The sequence below is a fragment of the Hypanus sabinus genome, chromosome 17, assembly GCF_030144855.1.
Source record: "Hypanus sabinus isolate sHypSab1 chromosome 17, sHypSab1.hap1, whole genome shotgun sequence".
In the NCBI taxonomy this organism is placed as follows: Eukaryota; Metazoa; Chordata; class Chondrichthyes; order Myliobatiformes; family Dasyatidae; genus Hypanus; species Hypanus sabinus.
In genome coordinates, this window is record NC_082722.1 from 50,389,062 (window position 1) to 50,396,894 (window position 7,833).

Genomic DNA, 7,833 nt, shown 5'->3' on the forward strand with positions numbered 1-7,833 from the left:
TGTGGAAAACACCATGATGTGGAATGTACCAGGCTTTCCTATCACTGCATTCCAGATCGTCTGCTGGCACTCTTTCAGCATAACAGTTGGAGGAGACATCCTACATGAAAGCTGTGTAGTCGGTGTGAAATGAAAAATCCTTCCTAATCCTCTTCCTTAGATTTAGAGCACACTGTTGAGCAATTTTCTTATTATTTAGCATGTTAACCTCTTTATTCCTCAAAGGTAAACCAATCTGGTAGTGCCCAACCACTAGTTTTGCAAAATTTGTAACCAGCTCCATGAAATTGTGTTCTTCCCTTGACAAATCAAGTTGTTCAACCTGACTGCATTCCAGGAAGTCTGCCTTGAATTGCTGCTGCCAAAGCTCATCCAAGTCCAAAACTGAAATCTTGTTAGCTGTCAGCTCAAACTGAGCAGTTTCTGATTCTCAGCCCAACCCAACATTGTTCTAATTGCATGGGGTCCATCATTAACACTGCAATCGCTTGCAACAGCTCCATTGCTTTAGTTTATTTGTCCCTATCAGCCGCTCAATTTCTGAATCAATCCCTGGCAAATGGACATGTTTCAGGACAGACCATCCCTAGAGATCCATCTGACGTGGAATGGTCCTTCTGTGGACAGGAATACTTTCCTGCATATAATGTTACATACTTGACAATAGTTTACCTAATTAGTTCATCTAAGCCAGCCATTTCCAAACCTGAAACAATGTTGCTGCTCTTGACCTTCTCTTAACCCATGGTGCATAAAAGAATGCATGTCCTTTTTCCTGAGGTTGAGCTTATTCACGAGCCCCACTGTGCAGAACACTGCTGTACTCCTTTGACCTAGGAAAGCATAAGTAAGCACTGTTTTCTTACCTTTCTTGGACTTCACTTGTACTGGAAATATGTGGGAAGTTTATGTAAGGCCACTAGGTACGAGGACACTGCTCACTACTGTGTCTGATGGCTTGTTTTGGTTCTGCACCTTTTTTGGTAGAGTGAATATGAATTATACCGGGATGATTGCCAATATATTGCTTGCATGAAAGACATTTCCTACAATACTTGCTGGTGTGTCCTCTACACAAACAACCAAAGCAGAAATAATTTTCTTTTAGGAGGGCAATCTTCTCACTATGAGCCCTTTACTCCAGCTGAGGGCACGGATCCAATGTATGCGCGCTCTCGCGGAACAGACAAACCCTTTTGGCTGATTGAGACCATTTTCCTTCCATTAGGTCCAGGTTCACTTTCAGCTTTGCAGTACTTCTCACAGTGGCTATAATAGTGGCAAAGCTGCTTCCTTTAGCCTTAGAATGAAATTGTGACTTAGTTTTGTTTACATCTTTGCTTAGGCTGGTGATATAACATCCTGTATATTCCCAAACTGGGTGTATAGCAACCTTTACTCGTCTTTCTCTTAAATCAACAATGTTAGTGAAAGTAATCTTACGGTTGTGCCTTCCTTAGGGTTTACAGACCCTTCAGAGGAGGTAGTAGATATAAAAGATGCCATTAGCCACATTATCATTTGGTCATCCTGTGGGTCACCTGCTCTACGCATAGTCAAATCATGTCTTGGAATTTGAGAAACATTGTCTAATGGAAGATACATATTCACTTGTTGCAGCAACATGATCTTCAATATTATGTTTGGGTCACCCTTTGTTTTGTATCCTCTATGAATGCACTGCAGTAGGAATCAAAGTTAAAAAACATAGGCTCTGTTTTTCTTGTTCGGTCTTGGGAAGTAATGAGATTAGCATGTGATGCTGCCTCGCAAAAGCTTCACAAAGAACAGTCAAGTTCTCAATATGGAGATCGCACTTGTAAGGTATTTTATTTAATCTTCAAAAGAACATTAACTCATGGTATTAAACCTTTAATTTTGTTCACACTTGTTTCATAATGTCTTTGAAGACTTCCAATTGGATTAGCCTTAGCTTTAATTTCTCTTTTGCAAGCCCCTACTGGAGTGTTGTTGCCAATTCCATGCTTCGATGCACTCATGTTACTTTCTCTACTTTCTCTTGCAACTCGCAATTAACTCTTTGTTCACCACCGGCATCAGCAATATTCGATTTAACAAAAGTAGTCAACAAACAAACTGTCAACACACCAATCAGACTTCAGATAAAATGCCAACAACCAGAAGTATTTTAACAAGGCGACAAATACTTAGGCAAGCACCGAGGAACAATCCCAATGGATGGGCAGTGCTGACCCACAAATACACAGCATGAATTAACAAGAGGTAATAGATAACCCTAGTATAAATTGCTCCTGTTTCCAATGTGCTGTTCTCAGTGGTGCAATTTCGATTTTGTCAATTGGTCCAAGGCAATTCTTTGCTCTAGACTGGTGTTTGTCTTGTATAATTTTTTTGTTAACAAAATGTAGCAGTTACTTGAACATAAACCAAAACCCCTGAGAGACTAAGGCAGGGGACTCGTCATTGTATGGCGCACTTCCAAATTAAAAATTTCCAAACCTCAAAAAGGTACATTCGATCCTTTATTATGAAACAAGCAAAGACAATCTGGTAGCGATAAAAAAAACTACCAAAACTAAATCAGCAAAATAATGGTGTAACTTGCGGTCTAATGGTGATATCAGATTTCAAATGACTAAGTGTTCTAATAACGTTCCAATTAGCCATCTAGTTAGCGAAATAACAAAGCTAGCATAACTAATTAGTGTGTTTAAGCAATTGAATAGCAGTCCAATAACATTCCAATTAACAATCTAGTTAGTATATTGAAGCATAATTAAGTAAAGTTAGAGGTCAACAAAAAAAAACCATTCCTGCTGCCTCTAACCAGCTAGACTAAACAACTAACAAAATGAGAATATGGGACTCCACTCAGTTGATTCTACCACGCCACAACCCACGTGACAAGGTTACCATAATAAACATGCCACAAAACACCATACAGGCGGAAAATAGATACATGCCGCCAATGGACAGGAAATAGATAATTAGCTCATATACTTGCTGTTATTATAACACCTTTCATGATCTCAAGACATTCCAAAGCACTGCACAACCAATTAATTAATTTTCACGTGCAGTCACAATTGCAAAGGGGATTGCTAAAATAAAAATACACTTATCAAATGTGATTCAAATGCGACAGACAGACATACTTTGTTGATCCCGAGGGAAATTAGGTTTTGTTACAGTCGCACCAACCAAGAAAAGTGTAGAAATATAGCTATATAAAACCATAAATAATTAAATAATAATAAGTGAATTATTCCAAGTGGAAATAAGTCCAGGACCAGCCTATTGGCTCAGGGTGTCTGACACTCCAAGGGAGGAGTTGTAAAGTTTGATGGCCACAGGTAGGAATGACTTCCTATGACACTCAGTGTTACATCTTGCTGGAATGAGTCTCTGGCAGAATGTACTCCTGTGCCTAACCAGTACATTATGGAGTGGATGGGAGTCATTGTCCAAGATGGCATGCAACTTGGACAGCATCCTCTTTTCAGACACCACCGTCAGAGAGTCCAGTTCCATCCGCACAACATCACTGGCCTTACGAATGAGTTTGTTGATTCTGTTGGTGTCTGCTACCCTCAGCCAACTGCCCCAGCACACAACAGCAAACATGATAGCACTGGCCACCACAGACTTGTAGAACATCCTCAGCATCGCCCGGCAGATGTTAAAGGACCTCAGTCTCCTCAGGAAGTAGAGACGGCTCTGACCCTTCTTGTAGACAGCCTGTGTTCTTTGACCAGTCCAGTTTATTGTCAATTTGCATCCCCAGGTATTTGTAATTCTCCACCATATCCACACTGATCCCTTGGATGGAAACAGGGGTCACCGGTGCCTTAGCCTCCTAGGTCCACCACCAGCTCCTTAGCCTTTTTCACATTAAGCTGCAGATGTTTCTGCTCACACCATGCGACAAAGTTTCCCACCGTAGCTCTGTACTCTGCCTCATCTCCCTTTGCATTGTGTTGAATGCAAATAGATTTTCAGCACATCACCAACAACCCCCTCCCCCACCATCCTATCCATATGGTTCGAGTTAATTTACTGAATGATATATGAAATGATGCATCAATTTAAAACTTATATTTACAAGGGAATAGTACTTCAACAGTGCCATCTTCTGTCAGGAATTATGTTGGTCAGTTACTTCTTTTAATTGGTTGTGCTTTCTGTGATCATGTTGATCTGACCAAAACGTTGCAGCAAGATGAGTTTTTAGTAATGCAGGGGAAGAAAGAACAAGCCCAGAAACACGTTTCCTTTGAATAGTGGCTGGAGGTTCCATTTCTTTTCAAGCAGGGAGGCAGAACTCTATTTCATAACTCACACAAGAGTTGTGCAGAACATTTTCTCCGTATCACACCCCAGAATAAAATAGATCACTTGAAGCCACGATTTTGTGACTTCGGTAAGTGCATTCAGCTAAGCCCATCTGACAATTTATTAACAGGTTACTGTCACAAGGTCACTGGATACTTACAGATGAAGGAGGCCAACCAGTCCATTCGAAGGCCCATTGACAACAACCTTTCACTACAGTATTACTTGATGAAAAGGTTCCAATACTTGTGTTTCAATGATCACATATACAGTCTAAGTAAAACACTCCTCAGCTTGGTTATGACTTTGTGTTGTGATCTCAGGTTTTGGTTATATCATGACCACTCTACTAATTTGTGCAAATGTAAAGCAGCAAATCAGGATACCAATGATAGAAATTGCAACAACTATGTTATACATTGAAAGACACATGCATTAAATTGTTTAAAAAATTTTACTAAAATAGTGTTTATCATAAAATAGGTCAAACATTATTCCATGGTCAGTGGATAATTGAACAGTTGTTACACACCTTTAAGATGCACTAAATGTACACAATAAAGAAAAGTACCAGTTCTGATTTTTAAACTCCAATAACCACTGCACAGCAGACATTCATGATAAGGAATGCCTATTTTGTGGGAGGTTTGGCATCTGCTGCTGTCTTTCCAGATAATTTTGGTATTTGATGGTACCGAATTCCAGAACTGTGGGGAGAGGTCTCAGTCATTACTTTTTACCTATGTTCCATATTTAATGTAGAGATCGTCTTCATTTCCATTAGATCAACTGATGCAGATTCAGTATTATTTAAAAATGTTTAAATTCTCGTGATTTGAACAAATGCTTTGATTCTAGATAACAAAAACAGCATTGTCTCCAACATATAATTTTATATATGGAAATTTCACCTTGCACAACGTAAGTACCTAGCAGAAGGTTCACCAGATTGATTCCTGGGATGGCAGGGCTTTCACATGAAGAAAGACTGGATTGACTAGGCTTATACTCACTGGAATTTAGAAGATTGAGGAGGGGATCTTATTGAAACGTATAAAATTCTAAAGGGATTGGATAGGCTAGATGCAGGAAGATTGTTTCCGATGTTGGGGAAGTCCAGAACGAAGAGTCACAGTTTAAGGATAAAGGGGAAGCCTTTTAGGACCGAGATGAGGAAAAACTTCTTCACACAGAGTGGTGAATCTGTGGCATTCTCTGCCACAGGAAACAGTTGAGGCCAGTTCATTGGCTATATTTAAAAGGAAATAAAAGATATGGCCCTTGTGGCTAAAGGGATCAGGGGGTATGGAGAGAAAGCAGGTACAGGGTTCTGAGTTGGATGATCAGCCATGATCATACTGAATGGCGGTGCAGGCTCAAAGGGCCAAATGGCCTACTCCTGCACCTATTTTCTATGTTTCTAAATTGCGGACTATGGAAACAGGAATAGGACAAACTCAACTGTAGTTTAGATCTAAAGGAAGCCAAAAGCAGGTTTAGATTTCAGATGAACAAACTACATTAGGTTTCTTGAGCACAAATCAGAAAAGAAGACAGGTACAGTAAATGGCTAGGAAGGCAAATCATATTTGGGCTTTATTGCAAGTTTAGCAACAATGAAATATGTAACAATGATACAGGTGGTTGGCAAGTTCACATCTGGAGAAGGGTGAACAATTTTGGTCCCCTTATTACACTGGCATAGGAAGTGGCCCATTAGATTAAGCAAACACGAGGATATCTTCAGATGCTGGAAATTCAAACACACACAAAATGCTGGTGAAACACAGCAGGCCAGGCAGCATCTATAGGGAGAAGCACCGTCGACTTTTCGGGCTGAGACCCTTCATCAGGATGAAGGGTCCTGCTGTGTGTCATTAGATTCATTAGTTTATTTACTACCTGGGATGTGAGTGTTGCCCTATCACAAAAAGCTAAGGAGATTGTATTTGTTCTTTGGAGCTTTAGAAGCATGAGGGATGATCTCATGGAAACATAAGGCATGATAGGTCAGGTGTTGAAATGTTTCCACTAGTGAAGGGGTTCACAACCTGGGGTCCACAGGCCCCTTGCTTAATGGTATTGGTCTGTTGCATAAAAAAAGTTTGGGAACCCCTGGACCAGTGAATGAATCTCAAGAGGGGACAGTCATTTAAAAATGACTGAGCAGGGTAAAGCAGGGTAATTTCTCTGCACTATAGGCTTGTGGAAACCAGATGATTGAGAGTATTTAAAGTAGAGATGGGTAAATTTTTGTAAGATCAGTGAATTGAAGGCTATGGTGAAATGGCACAAGAATATAAGTATAGGCAGATCCGCCAAGTTAATATTGAATGATGGGGCAGGCTTGAGGGGAAATTACACAATACACACAAAATGCTGGAGGAACTCAAGCAGGCTGTATCTGTGGAATGGAATAAACAGTTGATATTTTGAGCTGAGACCCTTCATCAGAACATATAAAATCATCTATGATGTTATTGCTTACTTAGTTCTTAAGAACTGCTTCACAGTCACTTGCTAAATCAGCTATTTGAAAACAAATGTGGAAAAGTGTTCTAATATAGAGAACAGTTAAGCACCAGTAGTGACCCTTCAGCCCACAATGTTGTGCTAATCTTTTAACCTACTCCAAGATCAATCTAACTCTTCCTTCTCACAAAGCCCACCATGTTTCTTTCATTCATGTGCCTTATCAAAGTCTCCCAGATATTCCTAATGTATATGCCTCCACCACCACCCTGAACAGCGCATTCTACTGACTACTGTTTAAAAAAATCTGACATCCCCTTGTAACTTTCCTTTAAGCATCTCAAAAGTATGCCCTCTCATATCAGCCATTACCACCCCAGGAAAAATAATGCTGGCTGTCCACTATTTATGTTCCTTACATTCTTCTTCATCTCTATCAAGTCAATGAGAAAAGGCTGGGTCACTCAACTATCCCACATAAAACAGGTTCTCTAATCTAGGCAGCATCCTGGCAGATCTCTTCTGAACTCTCTCCAAAGCTTCAACATCCTTCCTAAAATGAGATGAGCTGAACTGAACACATTACTCTAAATATGGTCTAATCAGTTTTATAGTGCTGCAACATTACCTCACAGCTTTTGAACTCATCTCTCCGACTAAAGAGGGGCAGCACACAATAGGGCTTCTTAAGCACCCTATCAACTTGCATGGCAACTTTGAAAGATCTATAGATGTGGACTCCAAGGATACTACCACTAACTCTATACTCTGCCTTCAAGTTTGACTGTGTATCAGTTGAACTCCGTCTGCAACTTCTCAGCCTAGCTCTATAATCTATCATGTCCCATTTTAACCTACAACAACCTTCTACACTATCCACACCACCACCAACCATTCTGTCATCTGCAGACTTACTAACCAACTTTCCATTTCCTCAGTTATTAAAATTACAAAGATCGGGGACCCAGAACACCACTTGTCACCAACCTCTAGGCAGAATATGTTCCATCTACTACAATCCTTTATCTTGTGGGCAAACCAGTTCTG